Source organism: Bos indicus x Bos taurus, chromosome 22, assembly GCF_003369695.1.
Source record: "Bos indicus x Bos taurus breed Angus x Brahman F1 hybrid chromosome 22, Bos_hybrid_MaternalHap_v2.0, whole genome shotgun sequence".
Taxonomy (NCBI): domain Eukaryota; kingdom Metazoa; phylum Chordata; class Mammalia; order Artiodactyla; family Bovidae; genus Bos; species Bos indicus x Bos taurus.
Genome location: NC_040097.1, coordinates 27,780,158 through 27,796,869, shown reverse-complemented (window position 1 = coordinate 27,796,869; position 16,712 = coordinate 27,780,158). Strand labels below are relative to the sequence as shown.

At 40.0% G+C, this 16,712-nt stretch overlaps 1 protein-coding gene and 1 non-coding gene across 3 annotated transcripts in view; one reads left to right on the top strand and one right to left on the bottom strand.

The window, feature by feature from the left end:
* Positions 1-16,712, bottom strand: part of FAM19A1 (family with sequence similarity 19 member A1, C-C motif chemokine like) — a 506,092-nt gene that overhangs the window by 41,315 nt on the left and 448,065 nt on the right. The gene's annotated exons all lie outside the window — the stretch shown is intronic.
* Positions 7,644-7,750, top strand: LOC113881067. The gene has a single exon (XR_003507922.1). It is a non-coding gene; the product is annotated as a U6 spliceosomal RNA (small nuclear RNA).

The window sequence follows — 16,712 nt, the reverse complement described above, 5'->3', positions numbered from 1 at the left end:
CAAAAAATCCTCTTTTTAAATTGGCTTTTGAAAGAAAACTGTGTCTTCATGCCATCTTGAACTTCCAGTGACATTTTGGGCTCTGCAATTACCATGTTTTCAGTCACGAATACCCTTAGCCTTTTTGTTGTTGCTGTTGTTATTTTTTTTTAAATAATAGACTCTGCTTTAGGGAGATACAGCCTCTCATACCCACTTAGCCAAGTGTGCTTTTCTGAATTGATATTCATGTTTTGCACAGCTCCAGCACTGTACTCAGCTCCCAGCACCCATTTCTCTCTGTGATTTCTAACCCAATACTTATTGAGTATAAATATCTTTGAACATGGGGACATCCCAGTGCCTCCTTTGATAGATATGTGTAGAATGAATGATTACAAAGTAATACTTATTACTTAAGATTCTCTTCATTCCAGGTGTGATTACAAATACTTTTCATACTTCTAATCCTAACTGGAATCCCATGAGGTAGACACTTATGCTATGCTAAGTCACTTCAGTCGTGTCCAACTCTGTGTGACCCCATAGATGGCAGCCTACTAGGCTCCCCTGTCCCTGGGATTCTCCAGGCAAGAACACTGGAGTGGGCTGCCATTTCCTTCTCCAATGCATGAAAGTGAAAAGTGAAAGTGAAGTCGCTCAGTCGTGCCTGACTCTTAGCGACTCCATGGACTGCCGCCTACCAGGCTCCTCTGTCCATGGGATTTTCCAGGCAAGAGTACTGGAGTGGGGTGCCATTGCCTTCTCTGGGTAGACACTTAGGGCTACGTCTATTTCACAGAAGAGGAAGCAGAGGCACAGAGAAGTGATTTTTTTCAAGGTCATATGACAGTCAAATATTGCTGAGTCAGGATTCAAATTCTGACTCCAAAATCTCTCAACTTTTTTTTATAATACCAGGGACTGAACTCCAAGCCACTGTTAGTGAAGAGTCTACTGACTACCAAGCAAGGGATTGGTAATCAGTGTCTCTGATAGGCGATGCTCCCTGGAGTAGCATCAGATCCAAGTGGATCTTTGGTGAAAATTCCATTAGTTGGCTACCAACTGGGGATAATTATCCAATGGCAAGTGATTCCAGAGTACTTTTCTTCACCCACACCACCACCTCCCAGTGCAAGCTATTATACTCTTCTTCCTGGGCTACATGTGTATCCTTCCAGCCCTTTCTATAATAAACAGTCAGAGCCATTTAAACAAACAAATCCACCATTCTCTGTCACTTTCCTTATCCAAAACCCTCACTGTATTCTACGTATCTTTAGGAAAAAGTCAAAATCTTCACCTGAGTGTAGAAAGTCCTGCTTACTTTTCCAGACACCTCTCAAGCTTTTTTGACTGAATCCAGTCACACTCCATCTGCTTTCATTTCCTGGAGGAAACATGCTCTTTCCTAGCTAAAGATATTTACTCTGGCTGCTGCTTTAGTCGGGCACACCAACACTCTGTGCTTCCAACCATCCAACTGTGTTTGTGACCTGCTGTCATAGGTCCACTCATCTTTCCTTTTGGTCTCAGCTTGGCCAGAAAGGATTTTCTTGATATATTCCAGTCCCAGATCATACTAGAGTCCTCTAAAACGTACCATCAAAGTCTTGCTTCTCTGTTTTTTAAACTCCCCTTATACTCTTATAATTACACATTGAATATCTGTCTTCCTTTCTTGCCATATCTCCAGTACCAAATATCTGTCATAGTGCTGATACTTCATACTTGTTGAGTGAATTAATGGACATATATTAAATAATTAAATTGTGTCACTTCTAGGAACCATTACCTTAGAGACAATAAAAGGCTTAAATATGTCTTGAAAATGTGAATAGTTGGTAGAGCACTGGAATAGTTTACCCAGGAACACGGACAATTAAAAAAAAAAACAGTGATATTATAATAAATGCTAATATATTCCAAGTATTTACTATGTAAAAGGCATTTTTCCAAGAACTGTGAACAAACTGGTCATTTTTGTTTTTGATTTTTGTAGGCTTTTTCCTGAAGACCAAATCAGAAGTCTCTCATTTTCCTCCTAAAAACTGGTAAGAAACACCAATATCAATGGTAGTGGCAGTGTTGGTAACAGTAAAGATGATGATGATAATAGTGTTGCTGATAGTATCTTACCACATGCTATATTCTTTAAATGCAGGACAATCATATGTGGTCCTAAGGACCACTTAATGAGACAGGTAATATTATTACCCACACCATAAAGATGAAGAAACTAGATAGAGAAGGGTTAAGTAACTGTCTATATAGTAAATATATTATCTATATTTATATAGATAATACAGGCATAGTCAGGATTCATATGAACCCAGTCTTGACATTCATAGCTGAAAATAGCAATATGCTCTTTCCATTTTGGGGGTTAATAGGCTCTTCTGTGTGGCTCTTGCTTAGTGTCTCTCCTGAGGCTGTAGTCAGTTGGGATCTTTAGACATTTAAAGCATTCACTAGTCTCAGCATCAAAGATGGCTTACTTGGAGAGCTGGCAGCTGCTGCTGCTGTTGGCTGGGAATGCTTTTGAGACTGCTGACTGGAGAGCCTACACGTGACCTCTCCATATGGCTTGGACTTCCCACAGCAATGAAGCTGGGTTTTGATAGGGATCATTCCAACAGGGGTAATTTCACAATATCAGGGGAAACTGCAAGTCTCCTTAGAGGCTAGAGTTAGAAGTTTAGAACATGACTATTCTCACATTCTATTGGTCCAGCAAACACTAAGGAAATCCCAGGGTGAAGGGAAAGGAGTTACACTTAAAGTCTGGACATGCAGAGCAGCACACGTACACACACGTACACACAGAGGGAAGAAATTGACGAAGACCATCTTGAAAACTATCTTCCTTAAGATACTATGTTGTTTCATAATTTATTTGCACTGGCACTGATACTCTTTAATGCTGATCATGGTGGATAAGAAGGTAAGCCTTGCTACCTTCTTTCCAGGTCCCAAAGGATAACAACTTCAAGCATTCTTCACACAAACCATAGACACAGTGGTATTTGATTTGAGAAGGTCTGTTTGTCTTTTTTTTTCTCTCTTGCTTGAGGGAAAGAAGTTTCACTATCATTCTATTTCAAGAGGCAAGTGGGAAAACCCTGCAGAACAAACAGGAGCCCTTCAAAGGATGCCTCTTAAATCACTGTCCATGGAGATCACTTTTCCCTTTAAGCCTGTGAAGAAAGTTTGGCGTTTCCTAACTTGCTTTGATGTAAATTCCTTTCTCAGTTTCCTTTCTTTTTTGGTCCACATGGGAGCCAAGGGAGCATGTGTCTCTCTGAACCCTCAAAATCAACCCTGAGTTGCTTTAGATATCTGTCCTCAGGCACTGCCTGCAGCAGTGTGGACTCTGGATGGAACTGAAAGTGTGCCCCCCTAACCCAAAATGATTGAGAATGGCAGCTGGTGAGCTGAAAATTCTGTGAAAGCAATAAATGGCAAGTTGCTACATAAACCTCATATACATTTCGGCGCAACTTAAAACTACTAATTGTACAATTATTTGCCAACTTAGAAATGTAAAGCTGAGGACTTTTCTCAAAATAAGAGTCCAGATTTGGAGGTTCCAAGTAGTCATTCTTGCATAAACTACATTTATTAAGCATCATGCTTGATGCCAGTTTTGTTTTCTTTCAAGTAAAATGAGAATTTAAGGGAGAACACAAAATACTTCCAAATTTCTAAATGATTTTTCCCATGTACAAAAGGGTAATGTTTCTCTCTAATGGAATTTTTCAAAATATTAAATTATGGATTTTATATAAAATTGAATCGCATATTTCAATAGCAAATATAACAGGCATGAAAAGTTTTGAAAACACTGACTCTTGGTAAGTATACAATTCAACAGGTGAGAACAGCGAATACTCAGGGGAGCTAGAAGGTGACCTAATAGAAGCCTCACTGCACTGCTGGTCTCCACTGGGATATTTTTACAGAGGGAGGGACAGTCTCCATTCACCTGGTGTTTGGGTTAGAGGTCAGTTAAGAGAGCGTCTGGTGTGTTTCTTTGTTTTCCACTGTGGCTGTGACTTAGCCCCACAGAAAATCACATTGTCCACAGTCCAAAGGAGAATCAGCATGACCTTTGCCAAGTCCTAGGAAATCTAGGCCTTGTTTAAATAAATGTTATCACTTTTAATAGCATGATCCATGTGCCAGGCCCTGTATAGCTGTTTCATGTGATTTATCTAATTTTATCCTTCCAAAACCCCTATGAGATCGTGCATCAATTAGAAATTGCATTAAGTTCCTTAATTGCATTAAGTTGTATTAGTGCAAGAATGAAAGTGAAAGTGAAGTCACTCAGCCATGTCCGACTCTTTGTGACCCCATGAATCGTGGCCTAACAGGCTCCTCCGCCCATGGATTTTCCAGGCAAGAATACTAGAGTGGGTTGCCATTTCCTTCTCCAGGGGATCTTCCCAATCCAGGGATTGAACCAGGGTCTCCCGCATTGGAGGCAGACACTTTAACCTCTGAGCCACCAGGGGGCTTAAAAAGAAGTTTGATTTCTTCTAAGGAAGGTAACTTAAAAGGTAAACAGCCATGGGCTTGGAATTAGGAATTCATTCATCACGTGTGACTTCCATTTTCAGAATTATTGCATGATCCAAGATGACCACTAGAGTCTTCACATCTGTTTTGTGACAGCAAATGGTAGAAGGGAGGAGAGTTCTCTAGAAGGACTATCTAAGATCTAGAACTTATACTGCAAAGGCCATGCTTGTCTGTGATGGGAGTCTGGGGTACATTTTTAGCTGTGCAATTTGATACTCAATTTGAATATGGGTTCTTCTACAAAGCAGGAAGAGAATGGATCCTGGCCCTCAATTATTAGACAAGGACCCAGCTAGTTCTTTTTACCATCTCTATTGTACAGAGAAAAGAACTGAGGCTTATCAAGGTTTAGATTCTTGATCACAAAGGTAGTTAGTGAAAGCCTAAAAGTTTTAGCAGGCGAGGTGTTATATTTAATCATTACCATCAACCCTGTAGTTGATACTATTGGCTCTAATTTTCAGGAAACAGACTTAAAGAGGTTAAGCTCACAAATGAATACATGGCAAATAAGATCATACGTGGAATCTGGTTTGTCAGATACCAAACAGGGATCTCTAAACTATTCTGCCACACTAATACCATTGCGTGTTTTAGGAAAGAGTCAACAGAGATTCCTGGCACCATCTCATCCCTCTACACTAAGTCCCCAGGGGATGTTGCTCACTGAATGAAAATACCAGGTATCGTCAGTTGTGTCTGACTCTTTGTGACACCACGGACTATAGCCCACCAGGCTCCTATGTCCATGGGATTCTCCAGGCAAGAATATTGGAGTGGGTTGCCATGCTGTCCTCCAGGGGATCTTCCTGGCCTAGGGACTGAACCCATATCTCTTACATTTGTTGCACTGGCAGGCAGGTTCTTTGCCACTAGTGCCACCTGGGAAGCCCATTTACAATATATAACTAGATATGATTCATTACCCACTCCAGTACTCTTGCCTGGAAAATCCCATAGACAGAGGAGCATGGTGGGCTGCAGTCCATGGGGTCGCTACAAGTCAGACACAACTGAGCAACTTCCCTTTCACTTTTCACTTTCATGCATTGGAGGAGGAAATGGCAACCCACTCCAGAATTCTTGCCTGGAGAATCCCAGGGACGGGGGAGCCTGGTGGGCTGCTGTCTGTGGGGTCTCACAGAGTCGGACACGACTGAAGCGACTTGGCAGCAGCAGCAGCATGGTTCATTATCCTTAAATCTGTTTTCATTCTTTCTAATTATGGCAAATAGATGGGGAAATAGTGGAAACAGTGGCTGACTTTATTTTTGGGGGCTCCCAAATCACTGCAGATGGTGATTGCAGCCATGAAATTAAAAGACACTTACTCCTTGGAAGGAAAGTTATGACCAACCTAGACAGCATATTAAAAAGCAGAGACATTGCTTTGTCAACAAAGATCCATCTAGTCAAGGCTATGGTTTTTCCAGTAGTCATGTATGGATGTGAGAGCTGGACTATAAAGAAAGCTGAACACTGAAGAATTGATGCTTTTGAACTATGGTGTTGGAGAAGACTCTTAAGAGTCCCTTGGACTGCAAGGAGATCCAACCAGTCCATCCTAAAGCAGATCAGTCCTGGGTGTTCATTGGAAGGACTGATGTTGAAGATGAAACTCCAATACTTTGGCCATCTGATGCAAAGGGCTGACTCATTTGAAAAGACCCTGATGCTGGGAAAGATTGAGGGCAGGAGGAGAAGGGGATGACAGAGGATGAGATGGTTGGATGGCATCACTGACTCAATGGACATGGGTTTGGGTAGACTCCGGGAGTTGGTGATGGACAAGGAGGCCTGGCGTGCTGCAGTTCATGGGGTCACAAAGAGTCGGACACAACTGAGCTACTGAACTTAACTGAATCACGCAGTATCTAAATTTGCTTGATCATAAAAAGTCATCTAAAATGTTTGTCAAAAAATAAATTCCCCCAAAATAAATAAATAAATAAATTCCCAGTTTTTTTCCCTGGAGATTATACTCAGTAGATGGAGTAGAGCTGAGAAATCCATGTTGAAAACCTGCTCCAGCTCATCCTTACAATCAGGCTAATGTGGGAAATATATTTACATAGTTTAACCATATGCTTCCACTTCTACTGCTAAGTTTCCAGGAACTTGAAGGTGAAAATGTCTTCCTGCAATAGTTTCTTTTTTTAAAAAAAGGTTTTCCTTCCAACACCAAGAAAAAAACCAAAATGTTTCTTCTTGATTTTCTCTTGCTTTCTCTACAAAATAAATATGGAAACATCACAAACAATCATTTAGAGTCCAAAGTCACTTATCTTGAAACTTCAGGACTAAAAAGCCATCCATGAATAAAATGAAGAATGAAAGACTACAGTGAAACAACAGAACTTGAGCAAACACTCCTTTCTGATTCATTCATTGGTTTCTTCTTTCATTCACGGAGAGATCAGATGAACTCAGGAAAAAAAGAGGGAATGCAGACCATCAGAAAAGCAGCTTGCTCAGAAATTCTCTTTGTAGTCTGGCTTCCCTTTGCTTTGTTTCTCAACTTTTATAAAAGAGAATCTCAGTGACACAGAAGTCTTCTTTGAGTGTTTTGGGAAAGGCTTGATGCGAAAAAGTGCACTGGTTGAAACAGACTAGAGTCAGAAAGAGGCACTGCTTCTTAATTGATCACGACTCAATCACAGGAGGAAAGGGAGTTTTGTTTACAAATCTAATTTATGAAGCAATGTAGTTATAACTGGGGACCCGCAAGGACCAGTCTCCACACAGAGGTGCAATATACAGAGGAGAAAACATCTCATTCTCTAATTTCTAGTTTTGTACATGTTTCCATTTCTATCTGATATTCATGAAATAGTGCAGAAGTGCTAATCTATAGATAAATATGCAAGTATACATAAATTGAGGGTATGTACTCCAACTTTTTTTTAACTGATGAGATATGTGATCAATACAATTCGATGTAGAACAACTTATCTTTAGTGAGCTTCAGAATCACCTAAAAGATGTTAAAATGCAGATTTCTGGGATGTATACCCAGAGATTCTGATTTAGTAGGTCTGTGGTCAAGTCTATGAAATTACATTTTTAACAGTTTCCCAGTGCTTGCTTCGGCAGCACATATACTAAAATTGGAACGATACAGAGAAGATTAGCATGGCCCCTGCACAAGGATGACACGCAAATTCGTGAAGCATTCTATAATTTTTACAAGCAATAAATGCTGGAGAGGATGTGGAGAAAAGGGAACCCTCTTACACTGTTGGTGGGAATGCAAACTAGTACAGCCACTATGGAGAACAGTGTGGAGATTCCTTAAAAAACTGGAAATAGAACTGCCATATGACCCAGCAATCCCACTGCTGGGCATACACACTGAGGAAACCAGAAGGGAAAGAGACACGTGTACCCCAATGTTCATCGCAGCACTGTTTACAATAGCCAGGACATGGAAGCAACCTAGATGTCCACCAGCAGATGAATGGATAAGAAAGCTGTGGTACATATACACAATGGAGTATTACTCAGCCATTAAAAAGAATACATTTGAATTAGTTCTAATGAGGTGGATGAAACTGGAGCCTATTATACAAAGTGAAGTAAGCCAGAAAGAAAAACACCAATACAGTATACTAATGCATATATATGGAATTTAGAAAGATGGTAACGATAACCCTGTATGCGAGACAGCAAAAGAGACACAGATGTATAGAACAGTCTTTTGGGATCTGTGGGAGAGGGAGGTGGGGGATGATTTGGGAGAATGGCATTAAAACATGTATAATATCATATAAGAAACGAATTGCCAGCCCAGGTTCGATGCAGGATACAGGAAGCTTGGGGCTGGTGCACTAGGACAACCCTGAGGGATGGTACGGGGAGGGAGGTGGGAGGGGGGTTCAGGATGGGGAACGTGTGTACACCCGTGGCGGATGCATGCTGATATATGGCAAAACCAATACAATATTGTAAAGTAAATAATAATAATAATAATTTTAAAAAAATTCCCAGGTGGTGTTGACACTGCTCATCCATAATAGAATAATAATAGAATAATAATAGAATAATAGACTAGCACTGTTCTAGAGAAGTGATGAGCATATGATTTGGTCTCAGGATCCCTTTATACTCTTAAAAATGGTTGGGGATCCCAAATAACTTTATCTGCTACTATTTATGAATACTGAATTAGGAATTAAAACATATATTTATTGGTTTAATCTTTGAAACATAAGTGTGGTGTTGGAGAAGACTCTTGAGAGTCCCTTGGACTGCAAGGAGATCCAACCAGTCCTTTCTAAAGGAGATCAGCCCTGGATGTTCTTTGGAAGGAATGATGCTGAACCTGAAACTCCAGTACTTTGGCCACCTCATGCAAAGAGTTGACTCATTGGAAAAGACTCTGATGCTGGGAGGGATTGGGGGCAGGAAGAAAAGGGGATGACAGAGGATGAGATGGCTGGATGGCATCATCGACTCGATGGATGTGAGTTTGAGTGAACTCCGGGTGATGATGATGGACAAGGAGGCCTGGCGTGCTGCGATTCATGGGGTCACAAAGAGTCAGACACGACTGAGCGACTGAACTGAACTGAATAATAAATCTCATGTTAATACTTACTTATTGTAATGAAAAGAAATTACATTTTCAACATGAAATAATAAGCAAGAAGAGTGGTTTGTTTTACAGTGGGTAAATCTTTTTAACGCCTGGCTTAATAAAAGGAAGTTGGAGCTTCATATTTGCTTCCATACTCAGTCTGTTGTGTAGCAGGAAAAGGGGGGTCCTGATATTATATAAGGATATTATATTATCATAAGAGTCTTTAAAGATAGTTGTGGATATTCTTTGATACTCAAAACTAAAAAAGTAGTCATTTCTTAAAGTTTATTTTCAATACAGCTCTGAAATTGCATCAATGAACTTTCCATACTTATTAACATGGCAGTTCAGTCATCTTCACTTTGAATGATCTTACCTCCATGCAAGATTCTGTAGTATATTCACTGGAATGTATTGGTTTACTGAATTAAGCAGATTTTTCAAATATTGACATATGTTATTATATTTTAAAAATCACATTTGTTAATATAACTACCAATTATATCAGAGAAGTCTGTAAGAACTGGGAATCTGTCAAGCTTAAGTTCTCCAAAATTTTAATTTTTCACTTGAAAGCTTGAGCTTTATCATTGGCAACAAATATTGTCAGTTGTTTCCCTTGGAAGTGACAGGCTTACTTTTTTTTTTTAATAAAGAAAATGTATGCCAAAGAATAAATCTGAATAATCATAGTTTGTCAACTTTTTTGATAAAAATGATATTCCATTAAAAAAGGTGGCTAGTTTAGTTTGCTCTCTGATCAATTACTTAGTCGTCCTTCTAGAAAAAATACTTTTATGTAAACTTATCAGTTTATCCCACAGACTATTTAAAATATATGTGTTCAAAGGTTTAGATTAAATAAACGAGTAGCTTTTACTGCTTTATTAATGGCATTCTTAAGTAAAATGGGCATTTTAAAACATTTTATTGTGAGCATATGTTGGTGAATAAAACAATGGTTACTGATATGTTTTGGAGAAATTGCCTTAATTTATGCTAAGGCAACAGCGATTTTACCCATGGTTTCTTTTGTATCATTCGTGCAAGTGTCAATGAAAAAAAAAATTATTGCTATTGTGAAAGAAGTGTTGAACATGCAGCTGCCTTGAAAGAATCTAAGGGACCCCACCTTCGGGGGTGGGGTCACATTTGAGATCACATTTGAGAATCACTATTCTAGAGAATAATACTGGAGAAGGCAATGGCACCCCACTCCAGTACTTTTGCCTGGAAAATCCCATGGATGGAGGACCCTAGTAGGCTGCAGTCCATGGGGTCGCTAAGAGTCGGACACGACTGAGCGACTTCACTTTGACTTTTCACTTTCACGCATTGGAGAAGGAAACGGCAACCCACTCCAGTGTTCTTGCCTGGAGAATCCCAGGGACGGGGGAGCCTGGTGGGCTGCTGTCTATGGGGTCGCACAGGGTCGGACACAACTGAAGTGACTTAGAAGCAGAGAATAATACAGAGTCAATACAACAAATGGAACTTTGCATGCAGATTTATTTCCTCTGACCATCACAGCATTTTAAAATATGAATTAGCTGTAAGCATTTAATAGCCAGGAGATTTCATATAAAAATCTGAGTCCTGGGCTTTTCTTGAAAGATCAGAGACATGATAACACTGGACTCTCTTTCCTTCCTCATAATAATGGACTGGCTACCCTTTACATGAGGCAGGCTCCTCTCCAGCTGGCACAACTGCTCCCACCTCAATTTATCTCATTCATTACCTTTACTTTCCTAGGTACAAAGCAGTCTAAGTCTGTAAATGCTAGTATTATGATAGAATGATGAAAAGCAAAGCCTGTGAAGTTAATATATGTAAGACATACAATCTCAATCTTTCTATGACTAGCTATGTGACTTGTGAAGTGACTCTCAGTGTTCTTATCTTTCTTAGTCTCAGTTTTCTTATCTTCCGAATGGGGATAATACTATGAAAGTTGTGAGGATTAAATGGGATTATAAAAGTAAAGAATTTTGCTCTGAGTCTCTCAAATCCCTAAGTTCATAATAGAAGTTAGTTCTGTTGATGATGCCACTGGTGACAGAGCCATGTATTCAACCTTCACAGGGACCCTAGAAGTTATGTGGTCTCGTTTTAGAGATGAGGAAAATGAGGCACAGAAAGGCAATCAATGACCAGCAGCCTCTCTACCACCACCTGAAAGAACAGTGAGGCAACAATAAATACCGAGTATCGAGCGCTTCCCATGCTTCTGGTATTATGCTAATCATATCCATCACCTCAGCTAATCTTTACAAAACCCTGTGATAGAGATATTTTATTGCCATTAAACAGATAAGAAAAGTAAGGCTCAGGGAATTTAAGGAAGGTTCTCAAGTAGAGCCTACTCAGACAGAGCTACATGAACTCAGAGCTACAAAGTTTTGGTCTTTAAGAATCTCAAGTACTGAATCCACACACAACACTGGTTTGTACTGAAAATACATCCATCTATCTAGTCTATATCCATCTTTACTGGTCGCTGATTATCAATGCTTATAAGGAGGAAATCTGTGCTAATTCCTGCAGGCCTGTGGACATCATATCACATAGGTGCTTCTTTCTGTGGAAATTCTCCAACACACGCCAATGAAAAGAACAAGCAGAAACATCTGAAAGACTACATGTTCCAATAAAACTGATTTATAATTTATCACATCACCTTTTGGTAGAGTTGACATTAACAGACGTTTCAATGTTTATAGAAATAAACACACACTTTCCCCTTCACAAATATGCCATAATTTGTGAAGCATATAATGAAGCATAATTAACTGGCTGTGAAAAATTAAAACCAAGAACATGGTTTTGTCAAATAAATAATGAAGGAAATTCACAGTGTGTTCTTAAGAAAAGCTCTCCATGGTTTGTGACTGTAATTAGAACCACCTGAACTTTGGCAGAGAGTACTATCAAATTTCCCAAAACCTTTGCTGACATTAGAATATTTTGGATTTAGGTCACATTCCTGGGCAACTGACATTCTTTTTTATTTGCAATTAAATTCTGGAGTTTTCAAACACTCTCCGACCCGTCATAACATTTCTATCTTTTCATAAGTTTAAAAATAACCTTGCTTGGGTTAATTGGATCCCAAAGGGTTGTAATTTTTGGTATTTTAATTCATTTTGTCCTTGGCTGATTGTCAAAACTTACTGGAAATAAAGCTTCACAATAAACTCATAAGTCTAAATGGTTTCAGAAATGAGCGTACCGATGACACAGGGTGAAGCCAAAATGCCTCTGAGAAGCCTTGGAAAGCACTAGTTATGATGATAAAATGCCAAGAAGCCAGATAAGAAGTAGGTAACTCAGTTATCTATCTTACTTCGGTTGCCAAATGCCCAGATGTCATGATATCTGGGTAATTAAATGTTAACCATTTATAAGGATTACTGCTGTGTTGACAGCCTTAAACATGAGTCCATTCCACAGACTTGAGAGATCATCATTGTTAAACGGTGCTATGCTTTGTGCCACTTGCTGAATAAGTACAATAGTGTTAGTCGCTCAGTCTTGTCCACCTCTTTGCGACCCCATGGACTGTAGCCCACTGAGCTCCTCTGTCCATGGAATTTTCCAGGCAAGAATACTAGAGTGAGTTGCCATTTCCTCCTCCAGGGGGTCTTCCCAAACCAGAGACTGAACCCGGGTCTTCTGCATGGCAGGCAGTCTCCTGCATTGCTGGTGGATTCTTTACCAACTGAGCAACCAAGGAAGCCTGCATAAGTACAATGCATTCTCTTAGAACAACGACCTTGCAAGTGCTCTCTGAAAAAGTGAGTAAAGATCCTCTTTTGATAGATGAGAAAACTAAGACTAAGAAAGATTAAGGTTCTGCAGAAACCACTGAGGCTTAGAAAGATTAATAACATGGGTAGAAACCAATGAAAAACACCCTGATGCTGGGAAAGATTGAAGGTAGGAGGAGAAAGAGGCAATAGAGGAGGAGATGGTTGGATGGCAACCATTAACTCAATGGACATGAGTCTGAGCAAACTCTGGGAGATAGTGAAGGACAGGGAAGCCTGGCATGCTGCAGTCCATGGGGTTGCAAAGAGTGGAACACAATTGAGCAACTGAACAGCAATGACTGAGCAACTAAAGAGCAGCAGCAACAACAACTGAACTAGTATATGACAAAGGGAAGATCTGAACCCATGTCTGTGGGATTTCCAAGTCCAGGCTGTGCTTAGGCATGGAGGCATGGTGTGACTCAGGGCCTGCAAATGGAAAACCTCCCAGGGGCCAGGCAGATGGCCTGAACTTCTGAATGTGGTTCAGTTTCAGACTGCAAGTAATGGCCAGAATGCTAAGGAACTGGAGACTTCATACCTTGCCTGATAGTTTTCAAATCCAAAGTTCCAAAAAACACGATGCATGCAAACCAAAACAGAATCCCGTGATCTTCCCAGTTCTTCAGCTGGCTGCTCTGACGCAGACAAAATTAAGTAAAAACAATCTTGTAAATATGGGCTGCTTTTTTTGTTTAGCAATTTTCACTTTAGCCTAAATGAGTTGTTTAGAAAGCAGCTCAAGTCTGTTTCAATAAGAATTTAGCAACGAATAAAATTTTCATTGCTACCAAATTTAAATGAAGTATACGTGAAACTTTTCAAAGCAACGCCTAGAGTGGAGTCAGCAATTCTGAGCTCTCCTCTTAAATCCTTGCAGTAGCTTCTTACTGTAGCAAAATGCTCAGTTCAGTATTCAAAGATTCCTGAAGATTAGAGTTCAAGGTGCTAATCAGTGATGAACTGCCCTCAGGCAAGTGGCCAATGAGGGGCCCTGAATCAGCTAATAAATGAATAACTGGGCATTCAAATCTAATTGTCTTGATATTGAATTCTCTATCCAGTAGGCACAAAGACTTTTACAATAATTCTAATTTGCCTTTGGAGTGTCAGAGAAGAATGGAAACATTTTTTTTTTCTTTTCTGGAGTGTTAGAGAAGAATGAAAATATCATAGATGTTCCCTAATAAATATGAGAGTGAAGGACTGGGTTTCAATATTGTATCAACATTATCATCAGATACATCAGTTTTAGTATCTAAACCCTGCATTTGCCAGTGTGTGCATGCTAAGTCACTTCAGTTGTGCCCAACTTTTGTGAACCTATAGACTGTACAGCCTGCCAGCCTCCTCTGTCCATGGGATTCTCAGGCAAGAATACTGGAGTGGGTTGCCATGCCTTCTTCCAGGGCATCTTCCCGACCCAAGGAATGAACCCACTTCTCCTGTGTCTCAGAAGGAAAAACAGGATTGAAGGACTTTTCCTAACTTTCTAAGGAAGCCTTTGGCAAAGTAGAAAAAAAATGTTCAGATTTATTTAGCCACTATTACCTACGTAGTGTGCCTGGGAAGAGTGCGGCTTCATTTAAACAAGCGGGTATTTTGGAAACAACTGGCTGGAATCAGGTAAACATCTGGTTAAAGCAGCTGATGAGTTGACAGCATTTACCCTTCTCCCCCAGCTGGCTTGCATGTGATAAGGTAGTGGAGTCGACTATCAAGAGAGATTTTGTAGCCTGTAGCTGTGGAAATCGCTAAGAAGAGAAAAGACACTTATTTGTTCTGGGTGGATTAGAAGCCCTAGAGGCTGGGGACTGTAACCAATGAGCCCTTTCGTGGCTTCCTCAAGTGTGTAGCTACAGCTGCATCCTCCTCCTTGAAATTTCAATAATCCCTCCACCTTTGCAAGGGCACGTGTTGCCATGGAAGGCAATCAAGAGATGGGTTAAAACAGCCCTGGTTATGATTCTTGCTTTGAAATTAAACTCTAGCAAACAAATTGTTTCCTTTTTCCCTGAGAAGGTTTTAAATCCAATTTATTTGAGGTTTCTATTTAAATTGAAAATACTGTAGCATCTCAGGCAAAGTGAAATCAATCTCTTTAGAAACAGGAGGGGGAGAAGAGGAGAATGTGGGCCAAGTGTATGTAGATTAAAACTTGCTTTTTCAAAGATTTTGAAATATGAAAAACTACCTCTGCCCATAAGATTAATGATGGATCCTTGGGACAGAACCACTCTGTTTAACTGCTTTCCTGGCTGCCTAATAGGCATCCCAAACTTAATGTATCTAAATTCAGATTCCTCATTCTGCTCCTGCCTGGTGTTTCACTCCTAGGCTTTGCTCACCCACAAAATGGAACCAACAACTGAGTTGTTTATACCAATCCCTAGAAATCATCTTTCAATCCTCTCTTCACCTCACTCCCCAAAACTAGTTCATCAGACCTTATCTCAACATATCTCAAATTTATCTTGCTGCTACTATTACCTTGGACCATCACCTTTCATCTAGACCAGTTCAGCAGCCTCTTAACTTGTTCCCCTCACTTCCACTCTGGTTCTCAAGAATCCATTCCCTGCATGACAGTCAGAGATCTCCCTGAAACTCCCAACATGGTAGCCACTAACTAAGTGGCTATCAAGCCATAGAAATACCGTCAGTTCCCACTGCGATGAGCTTTAAGTGTAAAAGTACATTGGATTTCAGAGATGTTGCACAAAAGATAAAAAAAAAAAAAGGAAAAATCTCATTAATAATTTTGTACTGATTATATGTTGAAATTACAATATTTGGAATGCATTTGGATTAAAGAAGCTATATCAGTGAAGTTAATTTCACATGTTTCTTTTCGCAACAGTTAGCAGAAAATTAAAAATTATATATTTGTATTGGCTAGCACTATAATCAAATAGATCATGTTCCTTAAAAATCCTCTTTTAGCTTCCCATAGCCCAAAGTCTGAGCTTTATTATATAACAATCTATAAAGCCCTAAGTGATCTGGCTGTTGATTTCCTCTTATGTGTCTTCATAAACTCTAGGCTCCAGTCACACTGGCTTTTTGCCTCTTTTAAGTGTATAAAAGACATTCTCCTCTTAAATGTTTTTCACATACTTACAGAACATTTGTAAATGTGCTTTGTCCCCCATGAAATATTATATAGATCAGGTATTGGCAAACAATGGCCCACAGGCCAACTTTCCCTCCCCTCCCCATACCTTACATTGGCCCCTTCCTCCAGCCATGCTCATCTGTTTACATCTTTTTTTTTTTTTTTTTTTAAGTTTGTTTGGCTATGTTGAGTCTTAGGTATGGCACATAGGATCTTTCCTTTGAATGCATGGGCTACGCAGTTATGGTGCTCAGGCATAGCTGCCCTGCAGCATATGGGATCTTAGTTCCCTGACCAAGGACTGAAGCCGCATCCCCTGCATTACAAGGCAGACTTTTAACTACTGGACCACCAGGAAGTCCCTGATTACATATTCTTTAATGACTACTTCCTTGCTGCAAAGGTGGAGCTGATGATTTTTAAGAGAGACCATATACGGACTCCTGGCCAAAGTTAAAAATATTCACTATCTGGCCCTTTACAGAAAACCTTTGTTGATATATAGATAGACAGATAGAAGTTATGCAGGATCCTTTATGAGCTGGGCCTTGTCTGTCGCACTGGTGTCTTCCCAAGCCATTTCCTCTCTTCCATCCTAGGCTCCAGCTGAGCCAGACCACACGCAGAGGCCTGTAGGCAC